The sequence below is a fragment of the Biomphalaria glabrata genome, chromosome 4 (assembly GCF_947242115.1).
Source record: "Biomphalaria glabrata chromosome 4, xgBioGlab47.1, whole genome shotgun sequence".
Classification (NCBI taxonomy): domain Eukaryota; kingdom Metazoa; phylum Mollusca; class Gastropoda; family Planorbidae; genus Biomphalaria; species Biomphalaria glabrata.
The window spans coordinates 14115472-14141196 of NC_074714.1; the positions used below are offsets into that span (position 1 = coordinate 14115472).

General features: G+C 39.1%; 1 protein-coding gene across 4 annotated transcripts in view; it reads left to right on the forward strand.

The window, feature by feature from the left end:
• LOC106053155 (neuroglian-like) overlaps positions 1 to 25725 on the forward strand; it is a 104164-nt gene that overhangs the window by 10120 nt on the left and 68319 nt on the right. The window contains exons 1-2 of one of the 4 annotated variants that reach the window (XM_013208652.2): positions 19738 to 20063; positions 21068 to 21325. The gene's annotated coding sequence lies outside the window, so the exon portion shown is untranslated. Of the gene's footprint in view, positions 1 to 19737; positions 20064 to 20648; positions 20907 to 21067; positions 21326 to 25725 lie in introns of those variants that run through there. The other 3 variants (XM_013208668.2, XM_056025307.1, XM_056025306.1) reach the window with 3 other exon arrangements.

Genomic DNA, 25725 nt, shown 5'->3' on the forward strand with positions numbered 1-25725 from the left:
TGTGAAGAGCTAGACTTTTTGTTTTGCGCTGTAACTTTTATTGCTTTGAATTTTTTTCCTTCTATCACTCCGATGTCTGAATTGGTTAAGAGAATACCCGAAGCTGGTTTGTAAATGGAAATCTTTATAAAACATTAGTAATTAAAAGAAGTTCTGAATGGTTGAGTGCTTTATTGTATTGATTCAACTTACTCTGCTGTCTACGAGACCTGCAAGCACTATGCAGGGCGCCTTGTTAAAGATTCAGGGAGGTAGGGGTGCTTTCATTGAGATCAGTCATCGGGAGATAATCAGACACAGAGATAGGGCGTGACTCACGTTTGTGATCCAACTAGAAAACCATAGTTCTATTATGTTCTTCTAAAATGATGGTCCAAGCTTGAAATGACTTGCAAAGTCACCTTTAGTTTTAGTGAACTCACTTTGGATGTTGCTTTTTGGATCTCACTCTATATCAGATGACATTCAACAATATACTTTCTACCTTTACTTCCCACTGAACATTCTTCCTTGCAAAGAATGTACTATCTCATCAAATCTCATCTCTGCCTGTTGTTCCCTCTTTCTTGCCCATCTGCTTCCAAATCGCGACGTCATGTATTCCTTGGCCGTCCTTTTTCCTCCTTCCTTGAGGGTTCCAGGTTAGGGCTAGCCTTGTTATATTGGATGCAGGCTTGCCAAGGATGTGAATGTACTATAGAACGTCATTTACTGACACATTAATTTGCACAGCACATCATTTTCAAAAAGTCCCCAGATAGGTCTTCTTTCATTATATAATATGGTATGAAACGCAGCCGTCATTCACACCTTACAGACACAAGTTCTCAAGATGAGTGTTTCAACAAAATCTTAGTGCATGTTACGTAAAACTGGTCTTCTTTTATATTCAAACTGCATCTTTGGAAAGATTCTTCTATCAACTTTAGTCTGCATTTGTCCAAAGATGGGTTTGCTATCGAGTTCAGATCGCATCTTTGGAAACTTTGTCTTCATATTTTGAAGATGAATTCAGATTGCATCTTACAGAAGATAAGTTTGATATCAAGTTGAAATTGTATCTTACAAAAGATGGTTGAGATATCAAATTCAGATTGCATCTTACAAAAGATGGTTGAGATTTCAAATTCAGATTGCATCTTACAAAAGATGGTTGAGATTTCAAATTCAGATTGCATCTTACAAAAGATGGTTGAGATTTCAAATTCAGATTGCATCTTACAGAAGATAAGTTTGCTATCAAATTCAGATTGTATCTGAGATGGTTGAAATATCAAGCTCAGGTTTGACCTTCTGAAACATGGTTGTGCTATCAAGCTCATACTACATTTACTTTAGTTGTCCGCGTACATTGCTAACTGGATGATGTTCTTTGTTAGACGATGATGTTGATGTTTACAACAGACATTAAAATAGGATGAACAAATAAACTTGCAAGAAGGGAAACCTTTATTTTTAATTACGACCGGACATTGCATTCTCTATCGACTGTTTCTTAGAAGCTTGTTAATTCATGGATTCTTTTTGCAGCATTGCTTTGTCCCATCATTGCAAGGCTTTTAATTAGTGTACAATTACTATTGATTTTATTTCTGTTTAAGATTGCATTTTAATGTTGTTGTTGTTTTTTTTTAATTTTCCTTGTTAATTGAATTTTTAAACTTAAAAAAAAACTGACAACAAACTTCTAAAGGACACGTTTTATTGCTCAGTTGCTGTGCTAGCGGAGCTTTTTCATTCATCAGTCTAAAGTTTAATGAAACAACTGTTTTAACAGAATCAAAAGTAATTTTTTTTTTACAAAGCTTATATCAACTCACCCTGTCTGTCTGGTAAAAGGTTTGGACACGTTATTTCTCCCACACACAATCTCTGATTAAGCTGAAACTTTGCACAATTGTTTCTTTAAACTGACAACACAAGAATCAATTAAACAATAAAAATTAGAGCTGGGTGTACTCTGAGGCGCCCTAAAAATACGTAAATTAAAAATCTCACTCTTCACCAGGATTCGAACCAGGGACCCTCCGGTTCGGAAGCCGCGCCACCGATGATGATGATGAAATGGATAAAACTTTGACTAGCTAGACGTTTAGAATGAACAACACAAAGTTTCGTGTCGTCATGGTCCAGTGGCTACTCACGCGTCCCCGGTTTCTATTAAATGAAAAGTTTGCTCTCTCTTTCTCTCTCTCTCTCTGCTTCCGTTTGTCTGTATCATGTTACTAGATCAGACCTACAAAAGCATAGACTACACCATTTTCACTCACAACAAGTTGCCCTTTCACATTATTATCATTACTTGTTTGTGCGTTCGGCTCTTGTGGGCCATCAATAGTGTGCCAACTGTGAACTTGTTGCAGTGAAGGGACACCTCACCACGGTGCATGGCAACTGAAAAAGCCGTCATAATGGAATAATCGATTGGACCCCACCTCAACTTTCCCTCTTTTAAAACCTTTTTTCTTTCGTCTCTTCCACTGCCCACCCTGTCTGGAGCGGACTTGGATGCATTGTATGACGGTCATGAATTATTGAAACTAACAAGCTGCGTTATCCAAGTATCTGGCCGTTATCTGTGGATATTTTTTTTTTGTTAGCTAAATGGGCTCTTTGCATCTTGGCAACTGTATATCACGTCCTATTAACGGTATTTGTGTAATGGCATTTTGGTGCTGTAGTACCGGGAAATGAGTTCAAGGAAATTTTTTTATTTTTTGTTTACATTATTAAGCAACTTAGATCATGTTTAGCTTTTGTTTTCTCTTGTTGTTGGAGTTAGACTTCTGATTTATAGACATTTACCAAAATTTCCAAATTCATTCCCGTACCCCTGAAGACTTTAACCCTAACAAGACGTTGCCGATAATTGTAGTCGAACACGTGATGTTCACATTGGACTTACACTCATGAACCAATCAATTTGTATTGCACTTTGGATTATGAACCAATACAGCAAGAAAAAAAATGTACCGGTACCCAAAGGCGTTGGCAGAATCTTGTTAAAAATTGGTTTTTCTATCATATAAGGAAGAACCAGAACCCTTTTTAAAAAAAAACAACTCCCATGGCTGCTATTAGTAGTATTGATAAATTGGTAAATTACAATTGAAACAACCTCGACCTTGACACTTAATATTCGTAGTCTTTATTCTACAAATATTATTTGAATGGATACTTTTATTCAAATACACACATTTTTATTAATGTCTTAATTCATTAGCATAAGAACCATAAACCCAGCCCCTCACCCCATTAACATACTCATTAATTACTAATTAATTCTTGGTTTGATTGCGTCATTGGATTATATGTGTACACTTTGATATGTAATCTGATAAGGAAACTCTGATGTAACATTCCAGGCAAAACGTATTGCATAATGATGGATTGGAAAATCTATATTAATCTCTTCTGCTGTAGTTTTTGCACGTTCTGAATTAAGTCCCTTTGTTTTTGGGAAGGAAGGGAAATAAAAACATTGGTTGTGAATCAATTTCTTTTCTTTTTTTTATATCTGGAATGAAATATTGCTGAGAACGGATTTTGTTCTTCATGTGTACACACTCTGGCTTGTACACACATTAATATGAACGGATGTTTTCTTAGGAGAACACATAAATATTATGCATTTTTTAAAATACGATGCAAATATTTCTTCGTTCAAGATCTCTAGTGTTGATTGCCATTCAAGGGTTCTATTCCTTCCAACATTGATGGCCGTCTGTCATCCTAAATTCGATATTGGTTTGTAGCTCCAAACAGCTAGTAGAACTAAGCCGATATTGTAAACTTTCGTTTCATTGTATTCTTGTTATACCTCTTCTGGTAGTATAAGAATGTCTCTTTTGTATTATTTAAATATTCTTATTCACACCAAATTTGTTGTTGCGTAATTCTACTAGATCTACTGAGTACTATCACAACAAACACTTAGATTCAAAACTAAACTCAATTGTAGCAGGCATAAAATTTATTACCTATATAATAACAATTCACGGTTGGGCTTATGCCTTAGTACTTGGTTGCTAATACCTTTAGTTTGTATTTCTGTGGGAGTTGATATACTAAATTTGATACATTGGCAAATTAGTATATACAAATTAATTCAAGTGTGCTGCCATACCTAAAAGTTTTGTAATCATTCTTTTAAAATACTTATATTTATTACAAATTAATACAAGGAAATACATACAATTAGTATTTTGTTAATAACTTTGAGTCGGTGCATTGCTGCTTTGATTCATGTTTAACAATTCAGAACAGTTTCCTAGCTAATGTATAGTTCAGTTGCCAGAATTAAATTAGGGCTATGTCCTGTTTGAAATCTTGAACATATCCAAATGTAGAGTCCCTATATCTGGTCTCATAAAGGCTGTATCGACTCTGATCTAAACAGTCCGGGGATCACTGAAGTCGTGCGGCTACTTTTATAAAAACCAGTTTTGCTTTGTACGTCCATGTTTGACCTCCAACTTCCCGAATTGACGAAATCGAAGTTGGCAGCTGAGTGTGATTGACCACATGGGAACAAGGCAGCAATTGGAACAGAACGGCTGGGGGGGGGGGGTGGGGGGGGGGGTTATAGACTCAGAATGCCAGTCTAGATCGATCAGTCTTGTTGATCGACGTGTTCAGTGCAGCTCTGCAGTGTCTAGGCATAGTGTGTATATGTGCTTGCTTGCACTGCATAGTGTGTGTATGTGCTTGCTTGCACTGCATAGTGTGTATATGTGCTTGCACTATGCTCTAACACTGCTTTTGTTTAAAGTTCAGAACTTGACAGATCATCAATATTCTATAATAGGCCAAATATCTCTTTGGTATATACATACAAATAACAAAATAAATGGTGATTCCTGTTTGTTTGTTTTTTGTATTGAAGTTTTTTTGTTAAATTATAGATGGTATTAAGTATTAAGTACTTGAGCAAAGGGCACGCACTTTTTTTTTTGCCTCCGTATGCGCATAATTTTATGGTGCGCCATCATCAAACTTCCCCTGAACTTGGCGCCCAGAGACAACCATTTGATCGCTCTGCCTGCCAACTCTTAATGCCTCGACAGAACTGAAATCCTATGCGTCAGGTTTTTTGTTCGTGATCACTGATACTCTAGTGCAGAGTGTACTGTTGAATCTAATCGAGCTGTCTTGTACAAAGTAGGATTTCAAGGTAAAACATGTATGAATAATCCAGAATACTGCTTTCCTAGTTTCCATCTTAGTGGCGCTACAGCCCATGGAGGGTCCTTGCCTGCTTTCACATCTCTCCATTCTCATCTATCCTGAGCTTTACATCTTCATGCCCTGGTCTGCTATAGCACATTTTTCTATTCTGATCTATCCTGGGCTTCATATAGCTGGTATATTTCCTAGTTTGGCCTACAATATTTCTTCATATAAGCTTACGTGTAGGTTAGGAAGCCAGTTGGAGGCACCGGTACTCAAGTCATGTGTTGTTAAGTGCATAGGGATCAGTAGTGTTTCTTTTGAAACTTAAGCTTTCTGTTATCTGTTCTTATACATTGAAAATAAAATCTTTATGCCCAGCTCTATCCACTAATCATGTCGTTTAAACTTTTTGAATATTTAATCTTCGTCAATCCTTTAGTTTCACTGTTTCAGGAATACGACTGAATGCTTTAATGACTCTTAGAACGAGTTCGTACATGACTGCTAACACTGGTGTAGAGAGCGCAGCGGAAATATATATATATTTTTTAATAACTGAAGAGACTGCTCATGGAATGCTTAGAGATAAAAGGTTGAATGTAGAAAAATCACAGTAGAAGAGATGATTATTATCTTTTGTTGTTTCTTTGCTGCTGTTGAGTCTCATTGATAGAAAATACTAGTTTATACTTACGTTGAATAATATGTTATCCAACCATCAATTTTCTTTCAAACCGCTAAAGAAAATTGACTAGAATGTTGAAACCTTATTGGATCCATTAGTGCTGTTCAATATCTCTGTTAATGGCTAGATCTGGTGTTATGGTCGTGTCATTGGTGTCCTTAATTCGGATTGGATGGCAATGGCATTGCCTTTTTTTAGTATCGGAGAATCGAAGCATTGTCTGACTGGCTGTACTACACAGTCGGGACTGATTGAGTCTTGGCCGAGTAGATTACTTTCTCTGGCTTTTAATCTGTCTACGTCAATCATCTTGTGTGCGTGGGTGCATGCGTTCGACATTGAAGCTTGTTGCTGCTGTTGCTGTTATACTAGTTATTAACATGTTTGTATTATGCATATGTCAAGATTTTGAGCGCAGCCTTTAAAGAATACAATGGACATATCAGCGATAAATTTTTTTTTTATTATTGTTAACTATATTGAAATAAGGCGATGTTTTGTAAAGTAGCTAGAGGAAGTAAATATTTTTTTTCAACCCTAATAGAACCTATGTAACACATAATTTCATTTTTAGATCTAGATCTAGTAATTGAACATCAAAAATAAGAGTACTCTCGACTCATAATTATTATTTTGCAATTTTTAAATACATAATCTAGAAAGATCTAGGTAATCAATCTATTTATATGTAGGCTACATAAGATTAAAATCAACAAACATAAATTATTTCGATCTAGGGTTTTCGAAACATTATCTCGATGGAAACTAACAGGAAATAGCTTTGTTTCGTATATTTGCGTGAAAATATAGTTCTGTGATTAATAGCCCATTCTAAAGAAAATCTGAGAAATAATTTTGCATTATTTCTAAGCTTTGAAAACTAAAGATCATAACCTTTCTAAGACAGAAAAGATTTATTGTGGCGACTTTCATTAAAGCTTGAAAAAGCGTTACGTACATAAATATATATATATATATATATATTTATTTATATATATATATATATATATATATATATATATATTATATATATATATATATATATATATATATATATATATATATATATATATATATATATATATATATGGCTCCTTTTGTCTCGAAAGGCAATGGATGCGCCCAAGTGAGTCACTGGTTTTGGCTTAATCTTGAGACGGGGCAGAATCTGGTGTGGCTAATCAAGCCGATTCTAGAACGGCAGACTTTGCCACAATTCGTACATTTGTATGCTTCTGATTTAGGGCTAGCAGACATGGCAGCTTTCTTTTTTTCCCTCTTGATTAAAGCCGCTTCATTTCTTTTGTTCTCAGCAAGGGTTGTCCCAGCACGCACAGTCTGTCTCCATGCATTCCGGTCTTTGGCTATGTTTTCCCACATACTTTCACTAATGCCTGAGGCTCTCATGCCTCGCTTGCAGACATCTCTATATGTTAGTCTTGGGCGGCCCTTGGGTCTGACTCCTTCCACAAGCTCAGCATATAAGATATCTTTCGGGATTCTACCATCTGGCATGCGGGTGACATGTCCGAGCCAGCGTAATCTCCTTTGTGTCAGGAGAGCATACATGCTGTTCATATTGGCCAGTTTCAAAACTTCCTGATTGGAGACATGGTCCCTCCAAGAGATGCCCATTATGCGTCTCAGGCAGCGCAAGTGGAAACTATTCAATCTGTGCTCTTGGTACATGTATGTTGACCAGCTTTCACTGCCATAAAGGAGAGTGCTCACAACACAGGCGTTGTAGACTAGGATTTTGGTCGCTGTGGTCAATTTACCATTTTCCCAGACGCGCTTGGAGAGTTTTGCCAATGCTGTGGTAGCTTTTCCTATCCTTTTTGTCAGCTCGATGTCTAAGTCTAGGTTACTGACAATTGTTGAACCCAAGTAGGTAAATTCCTGCACCACTGAAAGGGTGTGGTTCCCAATTTGTATTATAGGTATTTCTGCAACGTCTTGTGCCAGGATTTCGGTCTTGGAGAGACTTATAGTAAGGCTAAACTCTTGACAAGCAGCTGCTAAGGCGTTCACTAGCTTCTGTAGACCTCCTTGTGAGTGAGATACGAGTGCCGCGTCATCGGCAAACAGCAGCTCCCTTATCAAGATACGACGCCTTTTCGTTTTGGCTTTAAGACGTGCCAGGTTAAAGAGCCTTCCATCGGATCTGCTATGGATGTATATTCCGTCTTCCAGGGATTTAAAAGCACTGGATAGTACGACTGAGAAGAAGATGCCAAATAGTGTAGGGGCCAGTACACATCCTTGTTTTACATCGCTCTTAATGGAGAATGGCCTGGAGGAAGAACTTTCAAACTGAACGGTGCCCTGCATATTTTCGTGAAAAGCTGACACTAGTTTTCTTAACTTATTTGGACAGCCGATTCTCTCTAGTACAGCAAACAGACCGCTTCTGCTAACAAGGTCAAAGGCCTTGGTCAAATCAATAAAAGCTATGAAGAGGGGCTGCTTTTGTTCTCTGCTCTTCTCCTGTAGCTGCCGCAGAGAGAAAATCATATCTGTTGTAGATCTTCCTGCCCTAAAGCCACACTGCGACTCTGGATAAACACGATCTGCCAGGATCTGTAATCGCTTTAGTAACACTCTAGCAAAAGCCTTTCCGACTATGCTAAGCAGTGAGATGCCTCTGTAATTGTTACAATCAGAGCGGTCGCCTTTATTTTTATAAATTGTAACAATGTTGGAGTCTTTCAATTCCTGGGGGACCATTCCTTGTTCCCAGCACAAGCTTAGCAGTTCATGGAGTGGTTTGATTAGGGCATGTTTTCCAGCCTGAATTACTTCAGCAGGAATGCCATCTCCTCCGGGTGTTTTCCCATGTGCAAGCATGTAAATGGCAATGCTCAGCTCCTTTACTGAGGGCGTTTCGTCTAATTCCGTCAAAACTGGAAGTGATGGGAAGTTGGCCAGTCGGGTTTCTTGCAGGGCTGCAATGTCAATATGTAGCCTTTTTAGCTCGTTGTTTATAACTGCCGTCTTCCTTGCATCGTCGATCTGCCTTAGATCATCAGTGAGACCAGGACACATTGTCCTGACATTCCAAGTGGCCAGTCGCATGACAGGGATTTTCTTTTTCAGTTTAATTTTTCTTCTTTTGTTGCTTGGTGCAAGTTTCCAGCCTACTTGTCGTTTTAAACTAAGCTCTAAGCACCCATTAGAGCAGGCAGGCTGTGGCGGATCAGCACCTAACTGACTGGGGGCTGCCCAGGTTGAGGCGGGCGGTAGCTGATCAGTGAGGCGCGAAGACCTCTCCCACCGTCAGAGACAACCCGTGGCGTCCATACATTACGCCAATCAAGTTGGACTTATAACCCGTAACTGTTGTCTCCCGTGTTGTTTTAGCCGCTTTGCAGCAGCACCAGAGTTTCCTCTCCGGGGCGCATTCCTGGGCCTTGGATAAAGGGGTCATGGGTGGCCCATGCGTCATGATCCCTCTCTCGACCTTGCTGATGTGATCCAAAGGAACGCATCGCATTACATTTGGCACCAACTCAGTTGCAGAAGCTGCCGGAGGGAATTTCATAGCTGATACTCCCAACGCCTAAGGGGCTTCACTCCTGATTTCTCCTCGAGGTTGTCTCCTGAAGCCTCAGTACCGCAAGGCAGCGGGGGTTTGAAGTCAGAGTACCCCTCTCCTAGATGAACTGCCTTACTAGGCTGACGAGCTCCATCTGCCCGAAGCTCCCGGTTTTGTGGCGCCAGGTATCCGCCTTCACCCCTTCACCTGTTAGTAAGAGCAGTTTCGCCGGGCTTAATATCTAAGCCACACGAGCAGGCCAGGTGCTGGACTTAGTTGTCAGAGGCTATTTGAGACGCATGCCATTAGGAGTACTTTATAGACAATGGGAGCTTAACCCCATTGACACCCCTGGCCATGACAATATATATATAGGTCTGTGAATCGATCAATCGCGGTTAAGAATTTGTTTCCCATTTCCAGTCTAGATATAATATGTATAAGTCTTTGGCTTAGTCCTTAACATGCTTGTATCTCAAATCATGTATGCGATTTCTTATTTTCTTTTTCAGTATAAAAATGTTAAAAACATAAGCTAAAAAAACCCCCAAAACTGGTAAGAAATACTTAGTGGTTTGACCGCTGTCAAATGATTGAAATGACACATTTTGTATTTCATAGTTTGTCATTTTCTTAAAAATAAAAAGGCGGTAGTTCAAAAGATAATTCACTCTTTACTGAAGAAAACATTGGACCCCCAACAAATAGGCCCTATAATGTTTGGTAACCTTAGCGCTATGTGACAACACATATTGCATGCTGACGTTCTCTGTCACAAGATATTGCATCAATTATCACGTGGGATTCCGTTTTACCAACTTTTATCTTTCCTGGTATCCCTCATATCCGGTATCTAATCCCCCCCCCCCCTAAAAAAGAAAGGTCTGAATTCGCAGCTTTTGTTAGATCAACTCTTGAGCCCATCTCATGGAATCGATTTGTTGTAGAGGCCCCCACACTCACCCCAATCCCAATAATGTGTCTCACCTCCTTTTAGCCCTATCTCTCCTTGGGCACCACTCCTTATAGCCCCCCCCCCCCAACCCAAACCACCTCAGCCCCCCCCTCTTTTTTTTGTTCCAGTTGAAGCTAAACGTGCTCAGACTTCACCCTCCCCCCTCTTTGTGAATCATAGCATTGTCCCTCTCGACGTGTCATCTGGAGGCTTCATTCTTCCGTCTGTTCCTTTAGAACAATACATACAGTCCTCGTGATTCATCCATTAGGATTTTTTTTTCTTCAAATCTTACATGTTGCAACGATGGGATTGTGTAGATCATACGATGCGATTGTGGTTGAGTAATTAAATATATTTACTCCCCCAAGTTAATGTCTGATCACTCAAGCACCATTGTAATACCGGAGATACTAGTTTGAACTCATACAGAAATATTTTTAAGATAAATACAAAGCTTTTATTCCAGAACTTGGAATCACAATAATGATGAACACACTTCATGAATAAAAATTACAATTTAATTTTCATACATTTACAGCAGTCACTGAGGCCCCGAAACAATAAATGCACCTTCTTGTATAGTCTTTACAATCTACGTCTAAAGCTGGAACTATCTAAGTTTTTTTGGTATGTATGGACAATTCTAATGGCGTCTTAGACACAAATATCTTCATGCTGCGCAATTACTTTATGTTCTAGTAATACGTCAGTGGCAAACGAAATAAATTATTTTAAACATACGACCTTGACGCGTACATGACATGACACATTTCCCCCCCCCCCCTCAACTCCCAGCGTATTAATAGGCAGTTCTATGTTTTTTATAATTATTGATTAATACTAAATTTAAGCAAATATGTGAATTTTACTGAATGACTTTTTTTTTAAATACAATACAGTAGTTTGGTCTACTACACTCTTGCTATTTCATGTGCATTATATATCTACTTATTGGTCATTCTTAATACCAAAACTTAGTATTTTATTTGCATGATACTAAATTCTCATTGTAAATACTATCCTTTTTTATTTGTTTACCTCATCGCTATCTCGTTGTAAGGTCATTTTATCATAATCATACATGATCTTCACCATCATGTCCTTTGCCTAGCATTAAGCGGTAGTAGTTAGCTGTGGGCGCCTGTTGACATTTGTGCCAGAAATGGGGCGTAGGGATACATCTTGAGGCATCAAACTGGCTGTGTTTCCGCTGTCGCATTTAATCCACGCTGTGTTGCACGAGTTACTTTGACTGAACTATTTACTTTTTTTTTCATTGTTTCTACTGAAGAAAAGTATAGTGTCTGTGCATAGGCCAGTGCAATGTGTGCAAGTTTGATATGTAACCAAATCTACAGTAAAGTGATCCATTTTATATGATGACTGATTATCAATGACCTATTCTACCTTATTAATAATTCAGTATCATGGACCTGATCCATGCATTCAACATTATTTTTCATTATATAGTTACGGAATACATTCTCTTGTAAAAAAAAAAAAAAATTTTTTATGTGTTTCGAAATAGGCTCAAGCACACACAGACACACGCGCAAACAAACATACGCACGCACGCACACACATACACCCTGGCACAATCTCACACCACAGACTCGCCATTGATTGTTTAAAAAAACATCAACAACAAAAAAACACATTAAATACAACAATTAAAATAACGATAAGAGAAGATCGTGAAGAGGTCTACTACCCATTCCCTTTAATATTGTTTGTACAAAAGAAAATCAATTTACTTTTGCTCTGTCCCTTGTTTCTCACATTTTAATGAACCCTTAGACTGTTACCGGTAGAGGAAATTAAGTTGTTGTTTGATTCGTTTTTAATTAGAGTATAGATTTTGTTTTCCCCGGTGTTTCAATGTTCTCTTCCTGCAGTCTGGAGTGGAAATAAAAAGGACATGGCTGAAATCAGACGAGAGAATGGGAAATCTAGATCTTCTTATGTCAATTCCTGGACTGTAACTCGTTGATCTAAGAACCGTTCATAGTTATAGAGGGTCAGGAAAGTGAATATCTCAAGTCGGGCAGGATGGACTAAAGCTAGTTGAAAACAAAGCAACATTATGAACGATAGCCTAGATGCACCATTCGCCCCATGAATTCTCTTTATGAACAGGAAAACTCAGTGGGGTGGGGGAGGGGGGAAATTGAAGTTCTTGGTTTCCCAGAATTTAGAGATAAGTTACAGTAAGTGGTCAACGTAAGTCAATGGTTGGTACCACCTCGCCTTGAACTTTGTAAGATAAGACAGTACTTCATGAACGTGACTTCCTCTTCCTGACTTGAACAAAGTTGAGATCCGTATAAACGTTGACAAGTAGTAGTCTGAACGTTTAGTCCACTTTCCATGCAAACAAAAAACTTTTCATCCTCTATCTCCATTTAAAAAAAAATAAAAAATGAAAGAGCAACTCGCTTACATTGAGTGAAATTGTATCATTTGTTATCTTCTTTTAATCAATCGTGGATTTAATTTCTAGTGACCCGAAATTTAATCAAATACACGCAATACATGTACAGTTTAGTTGTCGCTCTTTGGGCGGGGGGGGGGGGAGAACATTGTTCAATCGCTACCAAATCTCACATTTGTCTTTAGCTTAGTACATTTGCCATTTAAAACAAAATTAATTAATTACGACTTCATGATTAATTAATTTATTGGTTAATTTTGTGATTGATTCATGTGTTGTCATCGAAAATGGATAATTGTGCAAAGTTTCTTCTAAAACCCTGGTGTCATTTTATTAGCAATATTACAATCCCTCCTAAACAGTGGCGTAGCTAAGGATTTCGTGGCACAGGGGGGGGGGCCTTGATCTCTTTAGGTGCCCTTTCATTTCGACATTCGACATCATGACTTGAGATAATGGCGTAATAATTAATGTAAAAACTAATTTCGCACACTCGTTTGCCCCCCCCCCTCCTTTTTTTTTAAAAGTACGGTAGGGACCCTTAGGGATTTTCAAATTCGGACCTCCCTCCCTAGTTTCGCCACTTTCCTAAGTATACACAACAAATGTTTGATAAGTTTCTATCAAATGCTCAATTCCTTGATTCATTCATGTGAATACTTTTCGGATCTGGTCCTGTGGGAGATATGAGATGGGTGGGCGCAGCTTAATGTACGCGCTTTCAGATAGAATAGATAACACTAATTAGCGTACAACATCGGGCGACGTAAAGACCCCTCGAAGCATTTACACTCCAGATCTCACCCCCTGCTAGGACCGGCCCTGCATTATACCGCATTACATTCAATTATAAAATAAACCTCTAGGCGTTGGATGTAATATTTAATTCGGTATCTGTTTCTATTTTGGTTAAAAGCATCAGATACTGGCTACAAAGAATATTTTTAAAAATATAGAATACAGATAGAAAAGAATTGTCTATCTCTATCTCAATGGTTCTCAAACATTTTCAATTTCAGCCGCAATAGCTGAAATTAAAAACCTTCAGTGCGACCTGTCATTTAAAAATATTTACACAAACACGCAACAAAAGTGCTATTCGACGGCTTATCCCACGTGCACACTTTTGATTGCAATGTGGTCCTGGTCTACACTCTAGGAACCATTGGTCCACAAGGTCCTTCCACTTTGTCAAATTTGGAGAGCAAAGCCAACAACCACGATTCATTTTCAGCAGTACTCACTTGGAAGATCGAGGAAATTCTAGACTCTAGTGAAGGTTCATATTTCTACTTGGTCTGGATTCAACAGTACTTCACCTAGAGTACACTGTTTTAGAATTTCTAACCACCTTTCTATGTCAGTAAAAAGAAGCCATTTTCTGCCTTTCAAGATATGAAGTGAATTCTTTCTTTCATTGCCATTTAATAAATATCAATAATATGTATGTAGCACGCTCCATGTTTAAATATAAATCTTTAATTTCTTTTGTATGCTAGAATCATTCACAATTTAGTTTTTGATTGATTAGCTTTAAAAAAGTTCCTCTCTCTCTTTTTCTCACATACAATCTCATATCTATCTATCTATCTATCTATCTATCTATCTATCTATCTATCTATCTATCTATCTATCTATCTATCTATCTATCTGTCTGTCTGTCTGTCTGTCTGTCTGTCTGTCTGTCTGTCTGTCTGTCTGTCTGTCTGTCTGTCTGTCTGTCTGTCTGTCTGTCTGTCTGTCTGTCCGTCCATCCATCCATCCATCCATCCATCTATCTATGTGTGTGTGTGTGTGTGTGTGCATTAATGTCAATACATAGGACGTCATTATCAAACCTTATGTCATAGTGTTGCCTATCAATTTATTTCCCTCTTCTATCCTCACTTATACCTTCTAATTCACCAGATTGTCAATTCAACTTGAGTGAAACAAACAGCGTGTTCGACATCATCTAGTGCTCGCCCTTTCTCTTCCTTGGATTGTTTCTCTCGTTTTGGTAAACTACCTGTCATAGTCAGACACATCTCTGAGTGTTCTCATAACATCATCCATTGTATACTATCTTCTGCTCGTCATAAAGTGGTGGGAAGTCCTGGGTAATTGAGCTGGGACTTATTCGTTCGGGATTAAGTTGTCAAAGGTCATAGTGACCGCCACTTCCACAAACAAAAAAAGAATTGTGTAAAGTGTAAGTAACAATGTTCCATTGTAACCAGCACTAGAACAACGACGACCGTTGTTGTTGAGAAAGAGGTACTTAGTGAAAGATCCCACTTCACTATTTGGTACTTAGTGAAAGATCCCACTTCACTATTTGGTACTTAGTGAAAGATTCCACTTCACTAGTTGTGTTAGGAACTTTCACTAAAATGTGGATTTTTAGCGGCCCCTCTCATAGGAAGGGAAATACATTCTAGTCTATATGGTCATTCTAGATTCTAGATCTATATTCTAGAATTTCTAGATTTATATAGCAGATCTAGATTCTAGATTTAGACAGTTTATCGATAGATTATCTAATTTTTGCTTATATTTTTACGTTTTTCCTTAAATCTAATCTAGATTAGGCTTCTAGATCTAGATCTCATAGGTGCTAGATCGGAAGTTGTAGATCTAGATCTATTCGAGAGAAATAAGCCTGATATAGTTGAGGTAGATGCAGTTTCTAACACTGAGATCGTCAATGAATTATTTAAAGTCGCAAATTAGGAACTTTAGCTCAGTACTCAATTGCACGTAAACCGAGCGAAAGGGGTCGTGTGCGGGTTCGAGATTCGACTCTGGAAGTCAACTTATACTTTTATAAAGGCAGCACAGGAAGGCAATATTTGTCCAACATTTACTGTATAATAGTTTGGGCAGTAACTTTTTTCTTTTAAATGCAGCACGGACATGAAATGCTTTACCAAAAGTTATTGTATATTAGTTTGTGCAATTGTGTGCCTTCTGTCTACTTATGGAGCTATACAGTATTTTATATAACTAGCCCACATATGACTAGCCACAACAGAGTGGATAACTGAACCTAACAGATACTACAATTTACTTGCCAGGCGTGTATTTGCGAAGCGACAAACTCCGGGCCGTTGGAAACGAATAAAAGGAAAGGAGAGGTGGCGTTCCTGACAGAAAACTGTTTGAGAGTGGAAAGATGTGAAGGATGCAGATAAAATATAGGATTGGGGGGGGGGGCGGTACCCATTTGTTGACAGTAGATTAGAAAAAAAAAGGCTTTACTTGTAAAAAGAAAACAATATTTACCCAGGAAACAAAATCATCCGGCGTAGCCGGTATTGAATGCTAGTATACATATAAATAATACTGTTACGAATCTCACTATCCAGGCTCTCTGCAAACTGCACCATACACCACCAACTTAAAGAACTTGACAACTCAGGGTTCCAAAATAACGTAAAGGTTTAATGTCCATAAATAACAGCCAATACTGTACAATTGGAAGCACGTAGAACCGTACAAATAGCCCTCCGATAACAAATATCTTTCTGTTAATAGCCGTACCGACGTACCAACTCTTGCACTGGCCTCTCCGTCTCGTTCCGGGCTTGCACTGGGTTCAACAGTTCGGGACTGACTTCAAACACTAGGCTCGTTGTGTCGGACTCGATCGCAGACCAAGATCAAGACGCCAGCCGTCTCAACTGTACTTGACAGTACTCCGCACTGAACCGTCGTAATGCTCTGTACAGACCCACACCGTTGAACTGTGCTGTAGTCGACCGTGTTCTGAGCCCCTGTCGTGAACCTCCTTTCTAAACCTCGCGGTATTGAGCACCTTTTCTCCACCGTCTTGACTGCGACACCTCCGCTGTTATATAGAGTCCCTACTGGCCTTCTCGAACCGGACAGAACGCCGCTCGACGTTTCTAGGTGGTCAGATGACTACAACTCTCGTGACGCTCCTGAGCTCTGTTCACGACGACGATCCTACTCGAACCTTCATGTTGACACTCGTCTCGGCTGACCGTTGTAACTCGTCACGGTTGACCGCTCGTCTAGCGCTGGCCTGGGGCGATTTGCGTCGGCTGACTACACACACACCACTACCCCCATCTGTGCCACCACCAGGTTTATAACAATACTATTGCCACTTGTTTTTCTGCACTACTTAAGCCATGTAATAAAGTCCACTCTAGGTTCTTGTCGTTTCCCTTCCTCTAGCACTCTCACTGTGTCTCGCCGCCTCTATTTGTTGACCCATTTAAGGTTGTCACTTCCTCGTTCCTTTTTCAATGCTGAAAACAATAGTCAAGTTGTCATTAAGGGTCCAGACTGACACCGTTACATGTCAATCAAGTCTGACCAGAAACATGGGAACGGTTTTAGTTTGGGGCCAAGTCACAGTCCCGTCCTTGAAAGGTTTTTTTTTTTGTTTTTTGGACTGAACTGTTGACTGCTACGTTTTTACTGCAGAACTTACTTGATGTGCAGGACGCAATGTTTACTTGTTACTTCTGTCAACGTCAGGTACTCGTTAGTATTTGACACACACATTTCACCTGATGTTCTGTCTCTCTCTTTCTCTCTCTCTCCCCTCTCTCTCTCTCCCTCCCCCTCCCTCCCTCTCCCTCCCTCCCTCTCGAAGTCTGTTCACACACGCGCTCTATCTCTCTTTCTTTATCTTTTCTTCTATTCCCTTCTTTCTATTTCTTACTCTCTATCTCTGTTTCTCTCCATCTCTCTTTCTCTTTTTCAGAAACTTTTTTTCTTCCCCCCCCCCCCACGTTCTCTCTTTTTTCTCGGCTCTTTTTCATTCATTACGGTATTCTGAGCTCCGTAATCAGTTTTAACTTGTGCACCATGGATACCGTTGTTGTTTTTTTAACTCTGAAGTGTTGTCCTTTTCTGTACTCTGCAGCGTCCTTCTAGTGGGTTTGGAATATTTGTCATGAAACAAGTATCTAACACCCAACGAGAAATGCTTATAAAATGATGGTAGTACAGTGCTATTTAGTAGTTATTCCTTTCCTTCTTTGCATTCATATACTGTCCATTAAAAAATGTAGCAAGATAGACACATTCTTTGCTCCATAAACACGCAGTGTAAGTTTTATTGAAATGACTATATCAGTAATAATAAAGTCGTCAACACCAAACGAATACTGTGGCAGTGTACTGCACTCGGCTTATACACATTCGCTTAATGTGAATCTATCTATCTATCTATCTATCTATCTATCTATGTCTGTCTGTCTTTATAGATTGAGAGAAAGAAAGAGTGGGCTAGTTTTGAGATGTTGTCACTTTTTTTCTCTTCCACATCAACGTGCTAGTCACGAGAACATCTGCTTGTATAGGACACGTATGTATGCGATGTGCTGTTTTTTTTCCCCTTCAGTTCTGCGTGTACAAGGTTCTATCGTCATGTGCACTTGTGTATTTTCATAACAAAATGTTTCTCAAGGTGTTGGATATCGACAATTCAATCAATCACGTCTGAAATACGAATAACACTTTATAAGTCAGTATACATTTTGTTCAAATCAGTTTAGCGGAAAGGTGGGCGATGAGAGAGAGAGAGAGAGAGCTGGGGGAGGGACTGGCAAGAGAGTGAGTAAGAGAGAATCGTCGAGGCTGAAAGACCTGGTGATCAATAGCTCTGTCGTGGTGGAGGCAAAGAATGAGTCAAGCCTCACATTTCCATTATCGATCTGTGACACACTCAGCACAGCTCCCGCTGTCCGGCTATTCCCGGTAATTTCCGAGCCTCCTTGTGATTTAGACCACGTCATACCAAAGTACGCATAGCTGCGAGTCATTGCCTCTCTGTCTCTGTTTTTAAATATCAAATCAATATTCGAATACATTGTGCAACGCTTTTTTTTTTTTTACATCCTTGGCTTTTGTTTACTTTTTGCGCTAGAGTTACTTTTAGTCATGCTTTTAAAACGACTGGTTTCTTTTGTAGAGCGTAGCAGTTGTCAATAGTTGTGAAAACATAGACGTCATTCCAGTCCTCGGTCGAAAAAGGCATGCACATATGATCTGTACAATTAAAAGTTATTTTTAGTTCGTGTCATGCCTAAGTTTTTCTTTCTATAGGTATTGTAATATTCAATCTATAAATTATCTACCTTGTTATATCTGTATCTATATTTATTTATTTACCCATGCTATATACATCTTTATTGCAAACGTCAAACGGAGTGCTTGATCTCTTTGGGGCCCCTGCATTTTTCGTAATATTTAATTTAATGTAAAAAGCACTCATTTGGGGCCCCCCTCAAGCAAGGGCTCAGGGAGCATTTTCAAATTCTCCTCCCACCCCTAGCTACGCCGTTGTTTTCTCTTTTCTCCCCTAGTTCTCTCGCATCTCTCTCTTTCTCGTTTTTTTTCATCGCTTTTTCTTCTCGTTTTACGTTCATCTCTCGCCAGTGGCGTACCGGGGGGATGGCGTGTGGGGAAGCAGCCACGGTCGCCGGAAATTAAGGGGGGCCAGTTTTGGTGTCAAAAACACCACACGTTAGTTAACTTTTTTTTTATTTTATGTAAGTTTTGTAGTGCTTACTGGTGAGTGTTGCTATATGAGTTATGTACACTCGACTGGGCGATAAAAAGGGGGAGGGGGCATTGACAGGCCTTGCTATCCCGTGCGCCTGGCACCCTGTCTCTTATCTTTTTTTCCCTTACCTACTCTCTCTCCCCCTCCCCCACATAAACGCGTCCCTCTCTGTGAATGTTACCAACCAAGCTGCTGGAATATTCAGTGTGATAGATGAATGCACTATTAGAAAAAAACAACATGCCAACAGCAATTGTTGTGCCATCAGGAACCTTTACATTCTTTAGTCGACCATGTAGAGAACACAATGTGCCTGTGTGAACTGGCTTTACCTGGCGTCAACCCCACATTGCCTCCCTTGTGAAAACTAGATCAGTGGAATGTTGCTGCCGTTCCCAGAGCTAACCTCGTTTCTCTGCCCAGTTGCGACGGTGTAGTCTTTACAAATCTACGAACGCGACACTGCTAGATTGGTTTGCGGGAGGAGCCACCGCCGCGCGCGCCTGTTGTATGCATATCTCTGTTCCTCTCGGCTCACTCTCAACGTGCGAGTAGGTCTAGTGTCAGGCAACGGTCAAACGGATTATGTTGGCGATTAATTTGGTTTTAACTTGATCTATTTTCTGTGCTTTAATGTTTTCTTAAATCCTATTTCTGTATTCGTATCATCAGTGAGTCTAAGAGTTTATGTAGGTCTAAGGCTAGATCTCGGGACAAATCCCATCAACATTCCAGGATACTTGTGTCATTGTTTCAAAGGTTTGTGTCAAACGGTTTTATTTACATCCATTTATTTATTCATTTTTTTTTTTTACTTTCTTATTCAGATGACAGTGTAGAGAGAGCTAGTTTCGCCTGATGGCACTTGGGGATAGCTACATTCGATGGCGTATCTTTAATGTACGGCTGGAACAGTGGGCGAAATGGTCCCATGTTCTGGCTTCAAAAGATACCGTTGTGTCATTCGTATACTTATTAATCTATTCGTGTAATACCGGCTGACCAACCGGAAGTGTTAAATTAGGAGGTCAGACCAGGCCGGAAGCTCAAACCATTTGGCATTTCTAGTCATTTTCTAGCCACCCCCCCCCCTCCTGTACTGCTCACCCTTATCATTACAGTACCCATCATCTTTCTCCCCCCTCTTCCTCCTCCCTGTAAGTCCTTAATGCTACTCACTCTATAAAATGTCATGAGTTGACGCTTGCATGACTCACCCCGTGTTTCCCCGCCTCAGCCGCCTCCCTCCCTCCCCCCTGCATGCTAACCGCGGAGGTCGTGTTGAATTATTTTACAACTAGCTGGCGAAGCTGCTGCCGTTTTTTTTTTTTTTTTTCACTGCCACATTTTTGGTTTCCTCTTTTTTTTTTATATGTTTGTTCTTTCTAAGCAGCTAATTTTGGCACAGACGTTTCACAATGGTGTCTATTCTGTAAACATATTTACTTGACCTGAATCTCATCTTCCAGACATAATACATCCACTCATTACGGCTAGCTCTCTAACTGATGTGAATAACACTGGATCTTTCAGAGACTAGTTAAACGCTTTGAATTCTATGGAAGAAGAAATCCACCTCGACTGAACGATTGCTCATTGCATGTAATATTTTATTTTTTTTGTATAATGTTTGGTTGAACAGATTTCTGTTGCAACAGTTAAAAGGTTTAATATGATTGGTTCGTTCTCAAGGCCGGCAGCCACGATATGGATGTTTCTAAACATAATTAATCATGTTATTCCTATTTTTGTTTTGCCTGCAGGTGGATGTCATGGATAAACATAACGCGGCGGATTAATGTTCACACTGGATAGTTGGATTTACAGCTGAGAGAAATACTTATGCTTTCTGCATGTGTGTGTGGATATAATTAGTGCTATCTTGAATAATTACACAGTTTTAAAAGAACCATTAGGCGGCTTGGATTACATTCGCTTTGGATACATTCATTCTATGACCAAGTAAAGGGTGTGGATTACTAAGTTCAAGATACAGTCACGCTGCCAATAAAGAATTCAAGGTTTGTACGTTTCTGTTTTTATTAAGTGTAATCACATCCCTGTTTGTAATCACATCCCTGTTTGTAATCACATCCCTATTTGTAACAACATCCTGTAGTAGCATCACGTAAGTGGCAGGCACTAAAACGTGTTCAATGTTTCTACTAAGTGTGATACATGGCGGAAGTTGCTTGGGTCGACGGGATACTTTGGTGGTTGTTCTTAAGTTTAACCCATTACTGCTTAGACTGAATTCACTACTTCCATACGACTGCTATCATTAATCCTGTTGGTAACTAGGCTATGAATGAATGGGTTAGTTTAATTTAATCATCTTTCAGTGTCAATACTCTAATATTAAAACGGCCTATTTGATCCTTTTGTTTCAATCTAGAGTAGACAAAAGGAAACATATGCAACGCGTCCAACTGACTGAATATTTTCTTGTTTTTTTCCCCCCTGTAATTTGTAGTTTAGTTTTGATCATTAGGAAGACCGTGGACATTAAATTCTCGCTGAGCGTTGTGTCAGCACGTGTGCAACAAGTTTCATCATTCCGGAAAACCTTAAAAAACCTTAAAACCTAATTTGTTCCCCTTCTAGCACCCCACGTGACTAGCAGTCGTTAAAGGCTATGGAGAAGGACGGTGTCCTAGTCTTTTAGTATGACTTGTGGTCTCGCTCTCTGCCTGGGTATTAAACCTGAGACAGAATGAAATTAAGATACACACACATACGCGCGCATTCGTTACTCTGTGTGTGTGTTTATACTCTATGTGTGTGTTTGTGTTGGAAGGTGTTTCGGACCTGGCGTGCTCCCGCTGGTGTGTGAGTGGCTGTAGCCAGGAAGTGAAGGCAAGAGTGTCCCAGGCTTATCGGTATTGATTGGTGCTGCCTGAGAGAATGGCGTGCTGGCTGGCTTGATACACCCAGGTCGATAGCGCAAAGACATTATCAAACCGTGGGTTCTGAGGTCTTGATGCTCTGAAGCCTTCGTGCCTTTTCATAGACATGGGTGACATGTAGGCGTGTATGGGAGGGATTGTGGTGGAACACATGCTGATAAGGGTCGAAGATATTGATTAGCGTTGTTTGATGCTCTTATAGCGAGCTGGCTATTCTTGGTCGAATTTAAGTGATTTGAGACTCTCTTCCTTCCTAGACTTACATGTACATATGAATAAAAACTTGCATTTTTAATACCATCATTTTTCCAATGATACTATTTCAATACAGAAAAAAAACAACAACAAAAGAACAAGTCTAAATTATCTTCACTTTCCCCTATCCCTTAGTCTGTTGGACCTTTGGGGCACCACACAAGATCTGTCAACCATCTTTCTCCATTCCTCTCTTGTCTTTTGCCTCTTTCGGTGGCTGGCTCGTCCATTCTTTTATGTTGCCGTCCCATCGCTTTCTCTGTCTGCTTCTTCTTCTTTTTCCTGGTACTGTTCCCTTAAGAAAGGTCTTTGCAAGCCCCGAAAACCTTGTAATAGAGTTTTTGTTTCCGTGTTTTTGAGCAAAGTTAGCAGGTCATCGTGGGGTCCAATCGCTGTAAGTTATCTATCGAAGTTTATTCTGTCTGTAAACATTGTCTGTTAGCCCGTTCTTTTTATTTATATAAAGCCAGTAAGTAAAAAAAAAGGCTTTTATTGTTTGGTTCATGTAGAATCATGTTTTTGTTTTGTTAATTCACTTTGCCAATGAAGGTTTGTGATAATAGTAAGATGTGGCATCAGTAAGGAAAGTAAGAAAGTGATCATTGTTTGTGAACATATGCTTAAAAAAAAAAGATTTGATTCCTAACATCTCATTTAACAAGAATTTTTGTTTCGTTGTGTTATAAACTTCACTATTTGTAAACTTCACTAGTTGTCTCTAAGTACAAGTTCCATTTCAGTTTCCAAAACTCGTGTCGCGAGCCACATTACCAAAAATTGATGCGAAAAGGACAAAAATGAAGTAGCGGAGAAAGCATCATATTTACCACACAAAAAAACAACAACAAAAAAACAAGCACGTATATGTATATTTAGTAGGCTACTCACATCTTAGTGGAATTTTTGAATTTGAATAGTTACCAACTTCTGAGTATTCACCTGCATAGATGGGGCACCAAGTCGGAGCACTGAATCTAGTCCGTGAGGCGATAAATGTAACATGGGTTAGGCTCGTTTCATCACTGTACAAGTTTGTTCACACAAACATTTGTGATCATCTTTATAGTTAACACGTGCTTTTTAGAGATTTGGACGTTTCTGAAGGCAACATGGCGCATAAATTATACGTCTGCATCGCTCCACATTAGTCTGAGATGATTGACTTCGCAGGTCTACGAGTTGCAGTTGCAGAACTGTTGGTGTCACATGGGCTGAAATCGGATTTTGAAAATATTTTATGATTCAAAACATAAAAATCCACAAATCTTTTGCTGAAATTAGCCTTTAAAAGATACATCTGTAGCTGCTGATCATGTTGTCATGTGGTACAGGTTGAGAGTTACGAAGAATAAGACTATGTCAACACGTGACATCAAATTCTCTTTATCTCTTAGTTCGGAGTTCATTTTATTTAGTTGAGCATAAAATCGCCAAATCCCCATAACCTGAAAGTTAACCTCAGGCACTTGCTTTGATGTCTACGACATAAATTGTGTATTTCAGTCTGAAATAAAAATATATAATTGTTTAATAACCTTTCTTCAGCTTAACACGCGAGAAAGGCTGACATCTTTGACTGCATTCTTATTTTCTGGAGATACTTCCCCACGTGCTGCTAGCAGTTACGCATTCGCCGTGGAAATATGGCTTCTTTTCTTTTCTGTAAATGTGATCAAACCTGTTAGCTGTTCATTTGTTCAGCTCTCCTGCTTCAAGAAGACACAAAGGTTGAAGGGCACGGTACCACCACTCACGATGTTGCCAGAAGACCACGACCCAAAATGATGTAACGTGAATGTGTCAAATGCTTACGATGTCAAGGACACGACCAGCTCTAAACAACAACGGAAATTTCCAATAACTAAATAATCCTCCTGTCGCTGAAAAACATAAACGCTGTGTTTTAAGAGAAAAAAAAATGAGAACACCATAGAATGAAATCTACTGAAGAAACAAAGAGTGAGAGCCCCAAAGTAGGAGAAAAAATGATTTTAAAAAATACTTTAAAACTTTTTAATGGTGCCGATATTTCGGCGGGCCGGATATCACCGATCGCGGATCTGGCCCGCAGGCCGTATTTTGAGCATCTCTGTGGTAGAGGCTGGCCCCTAAAGCAGCACCGCTCCTGCCTACTTTGAATCATTGCATAGATTATGATTTCAGGTTTCTGATCTAACGCTTCAAGTGGTGCTAACTGTTGCGTTCTAATCTGCCGTCTTTAAACTGGACTGGCCAGTCTCTCTGACCGTTATGACTCGTGTTATAAATATCAAATTATAGATGGACGTAAATATGTATGCTGACCAGGTCCTGCTCAATCGATAGCGACATTCATTGAAAGCCATCTTTCCATCCTCCGATTTCCCCCACCCCCAATAGGATGGAAACGACGAAGATCACATAATTAAGTATTATAAAGCTAACACTCTCTTCAGTTTAAAAGAAGACGTTTTATATCGAGGGCCATTGTTTAATAATAAGACTAACTTCGTAAGTATTTAAGCCAAACCTTATCATTTACATATTTTTAAAAATTAAAATATGTCAATGTCCAATGTCCAGTCTATTTCACATCTCTTGCTTCTGTGGGACGCCACTTTCTTCCTAAATACGTCAGTATGATTAAAAAAAACAAAACAAAAAAAAAAACAAAAAAAAACCCATTCTTTTTCCTTTTCTTCCACTTAATCATTAAGAAGCTTTTAATTTCTAAGAACTCTTTTATTTTTGTAAGTATTGCCCAGTTGAAACTGTTACGTGTACAAAAGCGAACATTGAAAATAAACAATAAACTTGTTTAGGCTAGACTTTCTAATAATAAAAAGAACATTTAAAAAATACTTTAAAAAAAAAAAACTTATATTAAGCGTACTTGTATCAATTAGTGTTGATCAGTCATGTAATTAAATTTGTAATAGATCTAGACGAACAATGAAAAAGCATTAGTAAAAAAAAAAAAAAAAGGGAAAGTACCAGAATTAGAATTCATGGCTCAAGCCTTCTTAGGCTTCTCAAGCCAACTCAGTAACCACTCTGCTAGTGGAGAGCTAATGAACATGGAAGATTGTTTAGGTATTTATTGTTTCTAAAGTCTCGTCGTATGTTTCAGGCTTGTGTTCACTAAGACTCAGACGACGACCTATAAAGGGGACTAATTCAGTTATACCACCACTTCAGTCATGTAATTTTTTTTCCCTTGTGCTAAATGCCAAACCAAACTATTTTTAACAATAGTTAATTAACTAATTGGTTATTTGTTT